The 18,292-nt window shown below is 37.2% G+C and overlaps 1 long non-coding RNA gene across 1 annotated transcript in view; it reads right to left on the reverse strand.

Moving 5' to 3' along the window:
- The window catches only part of LOC149690561 (uncharacterized), a 159,042-nt gene that overhangs the window by 88,836 nt on the left and 51,914 nt on the right, over positions 1-18,292 (reverse strand). Inside the window, exon 4 of the long non-coding RNA XR_016383757.1 lies at positions 17,086-17,286. This is a non-coding gene — a long non-coding RNA (uncharacterized LOC149690561). The remainder of the gene's footprint in view (positions 1-17,085; positions 17,287-18,292) is intronic.

Consider the following 18,292-nt stretch of genomic DNA (forward strand, 5'->3'; position numbering starts at 1 on the left):
TCGAATCTATGACCTACGTCACTCACTTCATGACAAGCTCCAGTTTGTAACCACTCATAAACTTATGGAAGGAACATATCTTATGAACTTATGATTTAAATTCATACTGGACCAAAGTTGAAAGCCACAACACATGACTTTTCTAACCTCAAGCCTTGGTCTAATCTTAGCTTGAAGTTTGCGTTTTATAAATTATATATAAAATGCATGGATTCTACCTTTAAACTACGGTACGCTTTCCCTCTGAAATTTTTAAAACATATACGTATATACTGTTTTGGGAACGCGGTATGAAATGGAATTTATTCAATAACAATGCAAAGGACCAGGGGAAATTCGTGTTCAGCCAAATTTGGGCTGTTTATTCATTATTTTTTACGAAATCTAAAACCTGCAAAACGCGAATATTAATTTTCTAGCTCATATCTATTTGTAGGCTAAATACTTAGCCGAGTTTTAATATAGTGCTGTAAAATTACTTATTTAATTGTTTACAAAGCCTAAATTTCCAAAGTTTAATTTATTTAACATACCTTTTTATTTTTGTATATCTGTAATGATGTTCGGTTCCCATTAGCGTAAGCCCTTCATTATAAATAGTTTAAAATAGAGGATAATGCGACATATTTAAAATTAATATTTTTCTAAATGGGGCTAATGTGTTTGTGCCTTGGTACATGCACGGATTAAATTTAATAATGATTTTAAATATAAAATAAAAATGGATCTGATAATAAAATATAGAGATTAAGCAGTTACATTAAAAAACGTGTCCCTCATGCAGCTTATGACTTCCGCTTTAATTCTACCGTTAAATGTGATACTAAAAACCCTGCTAAAAAGTATACTAGATTTTCTTATAAATATTTCGGTATTTACTATCTACGTTAGGTCACTTATATCACTTCAAATCTTAAATAAAACGTATCTATTCCTAAGATGAGACATTCCTACCCTTTTGCTCTTCAGCACAACAGCGATCCCCTTCTGAGCGATTGAAAATAACTATTTTAGGAATGTGCAGTAGACCCTTTTCCCTACCTAAAACGGCAATTTTAGATTATGGAGAAGATCTTGCATTGCATTGCAGAGGCCTTTACCGTTCAGTTTACAAGCCCGGGGCCGTTTTCTCGTACGGCCAAACTTTATTTCGCAAAGCTTAGCATGGTCGAAAGGGTAATTCAATTGATAGAAGATGGTGAAGGCGTGACCCTTGCCTCTTTCACGGAGCACCCAAAATATCTAACCATATAACGTCAAACCCCCATCGCTACTGGATTTTTGCAGCGATGCAGATGAACTATCTCCTCGGCCAAGCATCCTGCATGCAGGCTCTTTTGGTTTCCTCTCTTCGCCAACCCAAAAGCCTGAAAATTCTTATATATATAGCCTGATTCAAGTCAAAGTACATTAACAAGAAGTGTTCATTTTTAACGATAATACCATCCATGTCAGTCAGTGTTACGGACGGTTTCTTTGGCAGGTAAAGGCTTAATAGATTTTAAAACCCTTCTACGCATATCAGACGACGTTCCTGTGACTTAATTTACATTCATTAAGCCTTGTAAAGTGCATAGGGTATACATAGGAAGATTGATACCATTTACACCAGGAGGTCAGGCTACTAGGCGGATAAAGTGCACACCAAGTAGCCTGACCTCCTGGTGTAAATGGTATCAATTCTCCTTAGTCTGAAAACAATGACTAAGGTGCCATTCAAGGCGGGAGTATTATTGAACAAACGACGATCCCAAACCCAATGTTCGCGGAATTTTATAACTCATACGTAATTTCCTTCTAGTTAGGTAGGCATATAGAAAAGGCGCGTGAGGAAAGAGCTAGAATTTTGAAGGAGTCACCGTTGCTTGGCGACCACATAGTCCTTCTCTTGTTGACTCTCAGACAATGTATCGCTATCAGCCCGTTAGATCGTCCATGCAGGGCCCGAGATTGAGTTTCCCGGCTTTCCACGCCCGTTTTACGCCGTATATCAACTCCAATATTGTCTTTTTCCACTTCAGAATGTACCGCGGTTAAGCCTTAGTTACTTCATTTTCCAACCCAGAATTTAAACTCATACAACAAGCCTTTAAGGAATGGTAGCATTTCAAGTCGAATACCTTGAATGTTTAGATTCATCTGGAGTTTTCAACGAGCGCAAATATAACTAAAGAGTGAATTTGCCTTATCAAAAGTAGAAAAAGGACCATATTGTAAAGTAAAAACGGTTTACTACAAGAACTAGTCGTGTCATGTTCAAAAAGAAGTGCTTAACATCCACCAGAACTAACTCAGATCCTGATTTAAAACACTACGGATTTCAAACGCAAAAATGAACACACTTCAGTTTCGAAATGCAATACAATCAATTACGTACTTCCATATTAAAACCTTCTCATACGAAATACATCGAGTTTAGAATCAAACCATAAAGCAAACTTGGAGTGACTTTTAAAGAGAAGAAGTAGGCCTCACCAAAAAATAGCTAAATATTCAAATAGAACTGAAAAATAGCGATAAATCTTTCTAGATAGCTTTGTTCAGAGTTTAAGGAGAAAATATATACTGCAGGTTCCTTTTTCATCGAGGATAAGGAAAAAAAGGAGGGGGTGCAAGGCAGTGCAGTCCATGCAGGCAAACTTCGATTTTTAGCCAAGGGGTATTTACATTGCTATAAAGAGTTCACTGAGTAAAAAAATAAAATAGACCTTTTTTCTCCTTTTTTTTTTTTTGCCAATAGACGTTTGGCTTTTCATTTTTGCCTCTCAAAAGTTAACTTCAGAAAGTAAAAACCCGGAAGTTAACCAAACTAAAATTTAAAAGCTTCCGTTTTAAAGAATTTTGTTATTTTTTTTGGAAGAAAAAGAAGATACGAGAGGTTTTTGCGGTGTAGTCAAATATCACTTGACTTTGAAACTATTTGAAAAAAAAAAAAAAAAAATACTTTGAAGTACTAAAAAAAATGCAGAAATAAATTAACGAAACATGCGACTACGCCAAAAGTTTAAATTAATTATTTAAAACGAATCTTTGCACCAGAAATAATACCCTTTGAGCGGCTTAGAGAGCCAAGTTTTCTTATAGAAAGGAGTTCAGTTCATATTAAGATTATCATAATATTGGGTCTCATCTTTAAAAAGACGGTAGCTCATATTCCAAATTCATTATTACGAAAATTATGGGGTGAAAAAGGAACTCCTGTAAGTAAGAGGGGTTCCATAAGTTGGGCTCTGTTCGTGTACCACTCGTCACAGAGCATCGAAGGGCGCGTTAACTCGTATTGCATAATTCGTTCGGTGTCAAAAATAAGAATATAGAATTTCGCGAGAGGGGAAAGTTGTAGGTTGGAGAACTTGGAGTGGTTAGGTTTTTACGGTTAGGGTTTCTATTAGTGGTATAGGCCACCCTGAAGGGTACGTTCTCTGGTACTAAGCGAAGCGTAGAGCGTATGAACCCCCCATCCAGTGCATGCCTAGGACAAAATTACAATCTTTCCAGCGCGTTAACTTTCCGCTTTTCGATAAAACTACCAAGACACGTCAAATTTCATTTTTGTCGAGCCGAAAACTAGAGAGGAGAGAGAAGATAGCTAGGGATAAGCTATAGGAAGAGTCATTTTTAGTCCAGGGCCTAAAAGAAGCTCGGGAGAAAGATGAGCGAGCTTCTAGATGAGATGGCTTACGGATCATTATTCCATTTACTGCATGGCTCTCAGATGATTCGGTCGCGATTTGATCTGTTATGTCAATTAATATTAAGTTTTTTCCCACCAAAATGTCTCTACAAATTTAGCGAGCAATCCGTACACTGATCTGTCATTTTATGCGAATCAATCGCGAGCAGATCTCGATCGGAGCGCCCGGTAAATGGAAATCCGATCATTACAAATGGAACACGCCAAAGTTTACAGAGAAGGTCCCCAGAGCGGTAAATGGAAATAGTGATTAAGATAAATTTACAGAACTTTTTAATTAATGTTCGAGCTATAATACGCAATTTTGTATAAATTCTTCTCAGCCATCTTATCTAGAAAACCTTATAGGCACCGATGAGAGTCTCTCCGCGCTACTAGAATTACGTCGTATTTGGGGAGGGTAGCCCTTTAGTAAGCGACAACGACAGCCGCAATAACATGGCCCTATGTATAGACAAGGCAATAGTGGATAGTGCATTCTCTGCCCATATAGAATCATCAGTCTAGCCGCACGAAATTCGAGCTCGATAAGCAATTTTGCTGGAAGGTGTCCCATCCAACCACATACCCACTGTACAAACCCACGACGCGTCAAAAAGTGAAAACCAAACAGAATGACGCGTTGTTAAAACAACTATAAAACGACAAACCGTGGTTTACTTGTTTTGAGGGTTATAAGGTTAGAAATTGTTTTGCAAGCCGCGGTTGGTTCAATGTGAAATAACCATTTAGTTCAAAGTTATAATGGAGATAGAGACAGTGGCATTCTACGCAGCTTCATTGGCTTAGCAATGTTGGACAAACTCTAGGCCTATCAAAATTTAATCAAGGCAAAATAATAATTGAAAAATAACATATTTTTAGAGGCTCTAGCGAATTCACTCAACTTAAGCCTCGTATTCTAGAGAGATTAAGCGAATATTTCCATCGCAGGGAGCAGTAGAAAAGGAGACGCGACTTTTTAGACTGACAACCGTACATCTTAACTCCCTTAAAGGGGGAAAGGAAAAACTTGGTTATCACGTGGCACTAGAATTCTAGCAAACTTTCAATATTTCACCCCCTTTCTCCCACTATAGGAGGAGTCTAGGCTCGCCGTGGAGAATACTGGTTCACCCCACAATACGACTCCTTTTCAATACTCTTCCCTGATTCCACGCGCAACAAGTATTATTATCCGAGTCCAAATATGTTTGAATTCAATTTTGAGAAACTCCTTAATCTCTCGACTGTTTCGAGAAACTTTAGGAGAGAGAGTTTTCAAGCGAAGAATAAATGTTATGTTTTGCGATACATTTTAATTCGTTTGTGTTTGGAAACTTTTGAGGGGCAAAATTTTCAAATTTCCCAAGTGGCAACAACAGCTAGCAAACACGTCAGAAAACTAGAACTAAAACAACATTGAATAACAATTAAAATTTTAAATAAATCTCATACCCATTTTATAATTTCAGAACATGCCTAATCTTACTTAAATATTGGAGACGATATCTACTTGTAACTCAAGATCATTGATGTGTTAAAACTGAGAAGCTAAAACTATCCAAGTTTATAAGTAACAAACTAATTCTCAAAACTTCCAAAAAAATTAAATTTCAAATTTGTCCGTCTGTCACACACTGCTAAATATTTTTTATCAAAATTGGCATTTTCCAATTTTCTAAAGTAGCTTTAAAGTGGGGGCCCCCCAACCCAAAACCACATTTCTAATAGGATCGTCTCCCATTCGGCCCACTAGTCAAAATTCAAAACTTGGAGACGTATATACAGTTGAGGGACTTCCGTATGATGGGGTGAGGTCCAGGGCTCCCAGCAGCACGAACTATAAGCCAATTAGGGGGAAAGCGACTGAAGTTGACCTTTAAACTCTGTCTCCCTCTCAAGTAGAGCACGGGGTCGACCCAAATATCCCCACTAGGACCAAGAGGTAAGTGAGTTGCGAGGGGGGGGGGGCATGCGCCATAACCGTAATTTGATGGCGTTGGGATATTTTAAGTGAGTCACGCTTTCCATATATTTCCCGCCACTCCCGACTCTAAACCCCGCCACGTTACTATATGGCACTCCTATGGGATGTCGATTGCTTATTTTAACGTTTGGTGCTCTCACCAACGTGCTCTTAGAGTGTCCCGGTACATCCCCGTGCAGTTATACGTATAAATGTTATAGATGACATAATTGAGATGATAGTAACCATAAAACAATATACAGAGCTACTATAAGATATAATATGTCCAAGGCATGTCCTTCGCTATGCTATCTTGGAGGACGAAAGAAAACTCAATAGCGCAATAACAAGAGAGGATCTTGAGGATCTTCCCAGCAGTACCCCGGAATGTGTGTGGGCATAGCTTTAAGGTGACACCTAGTTATAGAAACAATAACGTCTATTTACACTAGGGTACTAAAGCAGTGAGCACATTTTTTTAAGAGGGAAGGTAACTATAACGGGACAGCCCGATCTATCTCTCACGCGCATCTACCTCGGCGCACAATTGAGGAGCCAGACATCACGTGAGATCCGCAGCCATCTTATCTAAACCCCAGTTGTTAAAAGAGTCGCAAAAGGCTCTCTCCCGCACCCTCCTGTTTTCTCTTCCCATTTTCTAAAGGGAATAGTACGTTCTCAGAATCTTAATAATAAGCTGTAGAAATATTTTCCATATTGACTTTCAGGGTCTATATTAGTCTACCCAATAGGGTGGAGTTGATTTTCTCCCGTGTCCAACCGACTCGCTATAGCTTAGCCAAACCCTGTGATATAATATTGGTTTTTGGGGTTAGGTATGTATATAGTCGACCCTCTTTAGGCCCGGGATCAAACGGAAAAGACCGCCACGTTTATATTAATTTATTAAGAATTAAGTTTGCTTCTCATATTTTCTCTGCCAAACTTCAAATAACTCGGCGCTACGCTATAGCTGGAAGATGAAACTTTTAAGACTTTATACACCGAATTTTTGTATTAAAACTTCTCATTTGGATTACGAAGCCTTGGCTAAGAGTGTACGCCCACTACTAGTAGGACGTTAAGCCTTTGTAACTAAATATGCGGAGAGAAAATTATTAATTTTCATTTCAGAAAGCTCAAGTGGAATATTTTTGAACATGGTATTTACATTAAATATATGGGGAATAATATTTATTAAAATATTGAATATGAGAATTTTAAGCCTAAATATAACAGTGTCAAGTGTGTTTAGGCCTGGAGGGAGATGAGCTTGAGATTTCCTAGTAAGGCTTGGGCCTCGATCTTTTCAAAATTAAAGATGGAGCCCGGTAGCACCAGCTCTACTGCGCATAATCCAAATTTAAAACCCCGAACGCGATAGACAGAGACGTAGAATTCTTTTCTCCGTGGTTTTTCATTATTTTTGTAAGCTTTTAATTAAGATAACACTTAACAAATAAATTTAAAAATCATTTTTCTCCTAAATTAATTTGAAAATCTCTTGAAAATAAATAACCATACTGAATAAACCAAAGCAAAAAAGAACTATCCTTACCTGCCTTAGAAAGAATAGAAAAATAAACCCAGAGTGGATTTTTCCACCTGGATATACTGAGAAAGAAATAACTAAGGTAGAAAGAACTTAGGTAAATCCGAATTAAAAACGGTAATGATGTGTAACGCCGGGTATAAGGCGTTTCGCATAATCACATTTAACCCTTTAACCTAACTGAGTCGTGCATTAACGTTCTTATCGCGAACTAAACTAGGATGAAAGGAGGCGTGAAAAACTGGTCTCATTTATCTTCCCATCCATCCTCTCTTCCTCTTTCTCTCTCTCATCTCTAGCCAGCAGCATCCGGCCAAGCGAACAGAGAAGCGCTGGGATGAGTTTAGTGTAAGTTGGGCCCTAGTCTATCCCAAGTGAGAGTTTCGCATGCTTAACTTCGGGGGCCGGTCGAGTCTGCCCCAGTACAATGCCCATGCACTTGCCCCAGTGTTCTGTTTTCTTATCTACCTAAATTCCAGGACGCCCTAGAACTTTCTTTTTTATTTATTTTACTATAGGTAAAGTATAGGCGAGATGGTTTTCCTATGCTCGATCATATGGGAAATTAAATACATTTCCTTTTCACACCTGAGAATTTAACACAGGGGTTCAACCATCCGATTTACCTGGTATGAAAGACGTAGTCAGAGTGACTACCTTTTTCAATTTTAAAGGTATATCCTATATAATATACACACCGTTGTGTTTCTTTTTTATATTTTATTTTTTTTAAAGTTGCATTAAAGGCTTTAACCCTGGCTTGAGTTTGGCCCACTCTCTCTCTCTAAAAACTTTTGAATAAAAAACAATTCCAGCTATACTTAAGTCCCGTATAAGTTTACATTGATGTCAAAGGTAGCAAGGTACGTATCAATCCTAATAAAAAATGTCAAGTAATGTTATAGTTATGCATGTAAGAAATAAAAGGATTTGAGTTAAGTTTTTCCTTTTTTTTTTTTCTTATTCAACAGATATAATTTAAGGTATATAATAATATATTTTGAAAACTGCAATGCCAAAGCGGGAGAAAGTTGTTGATATGCATAGTGGGCAACTACATTTTAAACTACAAATAAATATATATATATATATATACGAGTTACCTAACCAATAATAAATAATTTCAAAATAATCTAACATAAATTATAAAATAATTGCATTATTATCTCCAGGCTAAACTCATTAAAAATTAAGAAACAATTAAAAATTTGTTGCCTAATATAATATTTACCTTCGGAATGAAATAATAAATTGGGCTAATTAGTAAAAGTCCAAGATACATACATAAGTTAAAACACAAACACTTCAAAATTCATTTCCGTGTCCTTTCTTCCTATTCATTCTTATATGCAAACCAAACAATTTATGAGCACCTTTAAGTACTAATCAGACTAGATAACCCAGGCATTCTACATTTCAAAATTTAGAAGAAAAGTCAATGCAAATTCTAGGAAAATGGAATGGCCGCAAAGAGTGTCTGCAGGCTAAGCTAACTAACCTTTTATCCGATTAAAATGAAGCACGTGAAATATACCTTAATGCTATTCCTATCCAATATTTATTTTTCTATTTCTCCAAATCAAATTGATGCTTTAATCAACTTAAATTTGTACTGACCCTTCCAAGGTGGAAATAAAGAAATTCAAACGCAAATTCGTACATATCAAATATGCCTTTCTGTTCAGTCAACTCTTACTTTGAAAACTGTTCCGCATGAGCCAGGGTTGACGATAATACCGAATTATCTCAACCCTTACCCTCAAATCTCTCTCGAAAACTAATTACGCGTTTGAACATTTTCATTTTAAAAGCTATTTTGAGAGAGAGAGAGAGAGAGAGAGAGGAGGGAGTTAGATTGCGAGGAAATTCAGAGAGAAATCTTGATAAAATCTCAGAGGGCTAAGTATACATACGTGTACTCAGTATGGATTAAAATTTGTTTATTAAAAGTGGCAGAAGTATATTACTTCAACAAATAAAGTGACTAGCAGACGAATTTTTGTTAAAAAGAGTGCGAGGATGGTATCAGAGGCTACTCTTAGCATGACCTCAATCAACTCTTCCTTGAATGGAAATTATTTCAAAGAAGCCAGTGATTACCAAATCTTATAACCTTTATAATAATTAACTTCTAGCATGGTTAACAACATTTAAAAGTCTGGGAGAGGTCAAATTGCACATAATTGGAGAACTAAGATATATGATTTTAAGAGTGTAGTATATATGGAGGTTTGAAGTCCGTGGAGTCCTTCCTTTACGAGGATGGCGACCACAGCCTACTTCAAATTCAAGAATAGGAGAGACAGAGATAGTAATTTCGTACAGAAAACGGATAAATTTGCTTAAAATATGTCAAGAAACTAGCGTTGTACACCGCTTAAGTGTTTCGTATTGTGTCGCTTACAATTACGCTCTTTGTTACACTCATTTCAATACCTCTCCTATACGAAATGAATTTCATTTCAGATGAGATGGGAGTTGAATTAAACATATCAAAAATGAATAAAATCTGAAGTTCTCAAAAGGTATAATCTATATTTTTGGAATAATATATTTCTGGTGCCTTGTTAACGGAAGTGATTATGAATTTTAACTATATTGTACTCCTTTATTCATTTAGAGTTATGTCATTACGTTTGTAGCGGTTGAAATGTCAGTGTTTACGAGTTTAAAAACCCTTCAATTAAATTTGTGTTTGTTTACTTCCGTCTAATTAAAGCTTGTTTGCATCTGAGAAGGATAATTAATAGATAATTTGGAAAGGAAATTTAATATGTATTTGTGATGTAAACACGTAATTTAGAGTGTTGTTTTGGTAGATATTTTGTTCCAAAATCCCTTTGACACTCGCGGATAGAGATGCCAAATCATTATGTAGAGGTATCCGATATATCTATCTATAGAGCTCTATTCAAAAATATTTAGACAAAAAATAGAGCAAGGAAGAAAAAAAACACGCAATATTGCAAAACTCGTAAATCAAGAACCAAAAAAGTATACCAAGCTCCACTACAAAAATGACGTGAAAGTAATTCTTCGTCAAAATGATGTATTTCTATCATAAATCGTTCGGAAACTCGTTATTTGTAGACCGAAGAGTAAAAAAACCACCCCATCCACTTTACCCCAGCCGGAAAATGATGAATATGTAATATGAAAACTATACCCACAAAATGCATTCCCCTTCCCGTGTATGTGCATGTGGCCTTCGGATCGCATTCTCATCCAAAAACATATTATACCGTTATCCCAAACCAAAATTAACCAGAGTAAAAACCCTATACTGTATAAGTATTGGTGTACCGTAGAGGCTTATAATACCGGCAGTCAAAAAAAATCTATATGTTTCTAGTTCAAAATGAAACAGAATGGTCTCATCCTTGGATAGGCCAAGGTTAGAAAGAGTAGACTATAGTAAGGCCATGGTTTTTGACCAGTGACCACCGACAGGGGATGTCAACCACTAACAAAAGGCACATGCAGGTTATGGCAGCACTCACAGATAATACCTCTCGTAAATCCCGCATAAAGGATGTGTGCTTGAATCAAATATCCTTCGTAGTCAAACTTATGGAAAGTATGATAGCCTTATGCCATCTCCCTACTTTTAAATTTACATCACATGATGATGAATAGATCAGGATAACCCCTGGTCTATATTGTACGGGAGAATATTTTTGTACTTAATTTCATCCGCAAAGACTAATCTAAAATGTTCCCGATGCCATGATTTCTTCCCCATATGAGTAACGCACGTATGAAATCACTAATCACCCTGATGGACCGCAGCCAGGAGAAACTAATCTGAAATTGTATATGACGATCCCATGATGAGAAAATACTTGAAAGGAAAAAGCAAAATTGCGTTTTATAACGGTGAATTGAAACCGTTCGTGAAGGGGAGCGGGTTAATGAAGGAAAAGGTGGAGGTAATTGTGTCGCGTTCAGGGTTTTCTAAGTTAAACTTCATTCAATGGGTTAACAGGAACAGAAAAACCCTAATGGGGGAAAAAGTACGTGTTCATTAAATGGCGTATGTTTATTTAGGGAACGATAGATAAACAGGATATTAAACTAAATTAGCATTTTGATACCGACTTCATTATATTTCCATCTCAAATTTAAATTCTTTTCAATTTTCAACAACCAGAACTTGTCTTTCTTCAAACACCTGATCTTATCTACAAGTTGAACTAATTTTTCTTCAAACACCTGATCTTATCTACAAGTTGAACTAATTTTTCTTCAAACGCCTGACCTTATCTACAAGTTGAACTAATTTTTCTTCAAACACCTGACCTTATCTACAAGTTGAACTAATTTTTCTTCAAACACCTGATCTTATCTACAAGTAGAACTCATCTTTCTTCAAACACTTGATCTTGACGGGAAACCGTTTCTTCTATAAAAACCAAGATGGAAACCTCATCATAACTTCAAACCTTACTCACAACCGCATAACGTGCATGAATTTCTATTTCCGGACCAACATGCACGATTCGCAGTTTCGAAGCACGGAAACATTACCCCGCGACCCGGCAGCTTCCTACTTCCCAAGAGCTATATCGCACGCGGCACGAAGAGCCTCGTTTCTCTATGAATATCATAAGACGTCTCGAAACGATCAAAAAAGGTGTACACTATACACTATATCGTATCAAAAAAATAGTACGGAAAAATGCCACATGTTGAAATCGCATCCGTTTCTTTCTTCCCACACAACACATCACAATCCTCTTTTCGAAAAGCGCGAGACAGAAGAAGAACAAGAAATGAAAAACAAAAGAGTGGATATGGCCCACGAAACGGGTGAAGACTGAGCCTCCACACACACACAAAAAAACTCGTTATTGTAATGGACTCAGTGCCAGCTACATTTTCGTGCCTTTTGTGTGTCTATCGTATATACAAGCAATGATAGCCAAGGCTTACGAATAGGTGAATCGCGCACGTGATCATGTTGAATTGCGGTTACATAAAAATGACGAATTCCTTGCCATAAAAACAAGAGAACTTTCACGTAGTAGCAAAGAGGCTAGTAGTTGCGCCTTAAGATGTTCTGGCAATAAAATATGGCGAGATGTAGAAACCATAAGACATATAGGCTAATGTGAACAGGTATGAAACCACAATGTGAACAGGTATATTAAATGCCAGAGGATATTTTTACATTTCTGATCGCCATTTTCCAAATGAACGAAGATTACACGAAACAGTAACTTAATGAGTAACTTATCTGCGAGATTTTTGCTTTCAACAGGGCTTCAACGTTTGCAGATATAGATGAAAATGGATATAATTAACTATATAAGAAACGTACAATCGTGCGCAAATTGGCAACTGATAGCTTCTTTTATAAGGTAGAATACCGAGAACGAAAAATATACTATAACAATATAGTAGAAATTCCTCGCCACTTTGCCAAATCTAACACAATCACAGGTCCGCATACCGGAGAGTGCGGATGCAGCCTGATGCTGAAACTCATCTCTCTAGGTTCTTCAATAAGAACGTGGGATTATAGCCCATGGATCCTCTTTTTTGTCTATAAAAATACATCATACTCGAACATACCATAGAATCGGAACTAAGGAAAAAAACACACCCCACAATATCCTATAGCGACGTTTGCGGGAGACGGAGAAACAAAGGTGGATGGATACATTCATTATTAAACGAAGAAAGGCCATAGCAATAGCGGAAACCCATCGCTAAGTGAGAGTTAGTGGAAAAAAGGTATATAGGTAGGAAAGAAGAGCACCAAGTTCAGGAAGACCAAGGCTTACTAGACAGCGAGTAGGTTTTCTGGCGGAGCAATTTTTTCGATATTGAATAAGTAATAGAAGCGGCCCGGTGATAAAGCGATGGTTAAAGAGATCCAGCTATTAGGTGGATATAGCAGTGCGGCCCAAGAAAACGATTTTCGCTTTCCAAGAACAGCCAGCGCAAACCCATGAAGGGATAGAATTTATAGATACAGGTGCTTGCTTACTCTATACCCGCTAGGAACTCGAGGAACTGTATACAGATTACCTTGAGTAGCTTAGTTGATTTGTTTCTATTGTTTTTTCCTTCGTCGTCAATTAAAGCTAAAGGTCTTAAGATGTTTTTAAATAAATGATTTCAGGTGAGGATTCTTTTTCTTTTTGGGGGTAAACTAAATGGAATTAACCACTGATGGTCAGAATAAGGTTAGACGAGTGTTGTACGAAAAAAAAGGAAAGCAAAGAAATTGAGAGAGCTTAAATAGATTGGTTGGATTTAATCGTAGATTTCAAAATGGTGCACGTCGATAACAATTAATTGTTACAACAAAGAGAAATAAGTGAATATCTTGCGTTTGAATAGCAAATATTAATATATGGTTGCAATTGAGACGTTAATTAATACTTATACTGTATTTTAAGTATTCGTATGTATTTCTTTGTCGAAAAAAAACCGACAATTCTTCCAAAATTTCATACAATTTAAATCAATTAGAGAGCATCCTGACTCTTGCAATTACGCGATATATCTTCTACATCGAAACTTTCAAAGCGTTTTTCATTCGCAGCAACCAACCGCAGAATGAAATTGATAAAAAATAAACTAACCGAGTTCTCTGTCGTCGTCTGTCGGTTCTTCGCATGTCGCATCCCAATCAAAGAAAGTATATACCCGATAAATCATTGTATAAGAGGCCTACTTAGTAAGGGCAACGCGTCGTATCCTTCAATTCCTTTTTTTACACACCCTCTACTTCCCTATGACCCGCATGTTACTCTAGTTTTTCCAGAACTGAAGAAAACGGTTCCCCAAAATAAAACCAATGAATAGAATACGTGTCTCGCCGGATTCGCCAAGTTCCTCTCTACATCATGCAGTACTCAAAGAAATTCGACTCTATAGCTATACATCCCTTTATCCAATATTCCTTAACCCTCATCCCCTCCCCCTTTTTATAAATTGGGTGGAACCAGAAGTACATGACGTAATGTATGAATTACCTAATTTAAAGGGGCTGAAACACTTCGAACATGATGGAATCAATTGCACTCGGGCGGTTTGCAAATACATGTTAGATATTAATCTGCTAAGGACTGTTCTCAATTCATATTATTCCCGATGCAGGAGCCAAGGCTTATCGCACGTTCAAAATGATTCTTAAAAGCAGACCCATTTTGTTGTGTTATGTCTATATTTTACAAAGAAAACGGGATCTCATTACGAGCAGAAACAAATATAACCCAACGAACAGGAAAGTTTTAATCCTATTAGAATTTGATGAAACTTTTCGAAATGAAAAGATTTTGCGCCTCAATAAACCTTAGTCATCGTAAGGCCGAACTTTTGAAATTTAGGCTTAGCATGCAATCATTGTTTTTCTCTAATTACCGCGCGAGCGAGCACTGTCTGGAAATGAACAGAACAAATATAGCTCGTCATAATTTCTTTATCGTTGCCTCGTGCCCAGTACGTGTATACACTTCAACTTATACACTTTTACTAAAACTGTTAGCCGTGTTGGGTAGAACATTTCTTATAGAGCATTTAATTCGACTACAAGAATCCGTGTCACCGGGGTTCTTTCGGCTTCCTACTACACTAGAGGAGTTTTGAAAAGAGCCGGTGCGGTGTACTTGTAGTACCATGGGTACCGAAGGGAGATCCTGGTGTAAATAAAAGGGAGAAAATATCTAGGATTCTAGACGCGTCTCGACATTAGGAAGGCGCGTCGTTCCCCCTAGCTGTTTCGCGGAATTGTACCGGTACAAGACCCGACCGTTTTCTATTTATTACGCTTCAACAAGAACCAAAGAACGGTGGAACCTAGAGGGAATCGGATATGGGCCACAAAAAATAAGGTGTAAATTTGAACGAACAAGTCTGCAATGCAACGGGCGCGATCCTGCCTGGTATTGGTAAACTTTGATTTTTCTCGCGGAAAGGAGGTCATACAAGAAAAGGATTGATTGCTAATTTTCTGAGTGGGGATAAAAACTATGGGATAACCTTGAACTTTTCTTGTAGGGCATGATGGAACCTCTCGCGTTAAGTGAATACATGTACGGATTGTCCTCAATTGATGACATTAAATTCTATTTCACAGACCATCATGGGCATGACTTGTACCATTTATATATAGAGTGTACAGCACTATTCCGTCATCATGACCTTGAAGCATATTTTCATCAACTTAAGTACCTCAAGATTAAGATTTTCAACTACAATGTGACGACCAGAATTTACGATAGAGCTGTGTACCAAATAGTCTTTAATTCTCTCTCTGCCAACCCGAACATGACCCGGCTGTAACTGGAACCGAACCGAATATGACGCGAATACGTAGGAAGATAATAAAACAACTTTGGGAGTCCTGTACGTACGCCTCAATCAAACGAAATTGATATTCGCGACCCATACCATAGTTCAGCGACTTCAGCCACGACCGGAGTAAAGAATGGAATTTCTATTCCGAACGTCTCTTTGGGTTTTCCTTATTACGGTTCGGGAACTTGACGCGAAATTTGCTAAGGCACCCAAGAGCCTGAGTTTTCTCTCGTCGCCGTTTGGGCCCTGGCCCATCCCCCCTCCCCTCCTTGGCCATAGCTATCGATTGCCCAACCATTCCAAACAGAAATCGATCAGCATCAGAAATAAAAAAGGCACCCAAGAAGTATAGGGAAAATGGAGTCGATTTCAGTTTCAGTATGCAGTTAATTTGCTTCTAACTCAATGGTATCTTAAACAGATTGGATAAGCATTAATCATATTGAACTATTTTCTTGAGATGAACTATGGTTCATTTCAGTTCGAGTATGCCACATTGTCAAGCCTTAAAAGGACTCGAGTGGTAGGTAAAGCAACGTTGAATATTGTAATTGAAATAAACAGTAACCCCTATTTATTGGAAGGCAAAACACAGGCGTTGGAAAGAAGTTGTACTAAAAGAAAAAGGGGTAACATTCACCATACAAAATTACACTCTAAGTATGGATAGAAATTAAGGGTTTTACGCAGGGTATGGCGTCACATCCAAGGATGCGAGTAAACTACGATTATTGGAATTAGGTAGGAGTTTGGGGTATAACTTGGAGAGCGTCCAGGTGCTACCTTCACTGCGTGTTGGTGCAGGGGTATGGCTACTCATTTTCGACAACGCCTTACAAATAAGGCTTGCACAAATGCATCCAGGATCGAGTATAGAGTTAGCACCACACACGTCTATAAGAGGAAAGGCGGGAAAATACCGAAAAGACCGCGCCCCAATTCCCGCTATTTTGTCGATAATCAATTTATCGTATTCTACGAGAATGTACATACAAATTGCCCACTTTTTATTTTGAAGGCAATGGATTGTCTACTAGAGGAATTTTTCTATAGCGAATATTGAAAGGAAAACCTCCGAGTTATGAGTTTTTGTTTCATTTCGTTCGAACATAAGTTTATAAGATATATTCCATCCATAAGTATGACACTACCTATACTTCGTAATGCTAGAGACTTACAGCTCGAGCTAGTTCGAGAACGACAAGTGAGAATTGTACTAAGCCTTTGAAAGCGACTCACCAGACGTCGCTTTACCTCGAATCTATGACCTACCTCACTCACTTCATGACAAGCTCCAGTTTGCAACCAGTGACACACTTATATAACATATCTGATAAACTTATGGTTCGATTTATCCTACATTTGTCTAGACTGAACGTTGGAACGTTTCGGGTCAATGGTCATTTTGAGGTCAAACTTTTATATTAGCATAGAGGTTTATCAAATAAGTGTTTTGTATTGGTCAGTATAATGTAAATCTGAATTATTTTCGATTAAAGTTTCCATTAAAACGAAATTGGAACCAATTCATTCTTCATGTTCCAATACGAAAGTATTAATAAAATAAAACTTTTAACTTACCAAATTGAAGTATATTAAGCCAGAGATAAATATTTAACTGATGAAATGCATCTCCTTTCGTGTACACATACATCTCGATGATATTTGGTTAAGTATCTTTAACCCAAATCGGGCACGGTCCAAACGTTTTCCAATTTCCAAATTTTTCAAAATTTAAGGTCGACTGATCCATATTTTAATATCGTTCCAATATATAAGTTTCTGCATAAAAGATAAAGAAAAAAACAAACATGAAAATCAATAACCATTTAACATTCAAAAATCGGTAAAATATTCAATAAAAAATTTATAAATATATTTAAAAAGCGTACAAGAAAATATATATATATATATACGTAACAGATAAAAAAAATTGTCTATGGCTTCAGTTATATTACACAAACATATATCGAAGAAACTTTCTGTAAGCCTAAAACGCACGTTTAGGCTTATCAGAAGGATGTTAAGTAAAGTTATCTATGATTTGGTTAAAATATGCCACGTGACTCAAAGGAAACTAAGGTATTCAGGAAAGCTCGCGATAATATTGCATGTTTCCTTTAAAAGGAAGTATAAAGATCGGAAGTGATTTATATGTTTTACTCCTAAATACACACAAACACACACAGCTTCATTAACGTATTGCATGTTGTGATAGACTTATTAAGTTTACCTAACTTATGGTCTTACAAAACGGCGCATCTTTCAGATAGCTCTGAAAACAGTTCTGCGCATGCCCGAACCGTGTACCACCACCAATCCATCGCGATGCAACCGAGCCTTCTTAAACCGAAAACCCAAAGATCCATTAGGAATATTGATATCAGAATGTTATTCTAAGAAAAAGCGGGGAGCAAGGAAAGGGATAAGGCAAAAATAAAAAAAAAAACTTGGATAGAGGATGAAAAATAAAAAAAAGTCCAACTTTTTTTTACTTCCTATTTTTTGGAAACTGTATAGGAAGCTATAGAGGGAAGTGGAAGTGGTGGTTAGTGGGATGATGGGTAAAGGGGGGGGGGAGAGACGAAGCGTCGGTGTTTCTCATACATTATACACTAACTTTATCTGGCTGCCTCCAATGTTTCAATAAAAAAAATATATTTTCACCCCCAGTGGAATTTTTTTCCGCGAAGGTGAGAGAAAAACTAAAGATGAACAAGACGAATAAGTCTACTCTGAAACCGGAAGTAAACCACTTCCATATCAATAAGAATTTTTCTTTCATCAA

The sequence above is a fragment of the Phalangium opilio genome, unplaced genomic scaffold, assembly GCF_054372755.1.
Source record: "Phalangium opilio isolate 3A_F unplaced genomic scaffold, DU_Popi_V2 ptg000031l_1, whole genome shotgun sequence".
NCBI lineage: Eukaryota > Metazoa > Arthropoda > Arachnida > Opiliones > Phalangiidae > Phalangium > Phalangium opilio.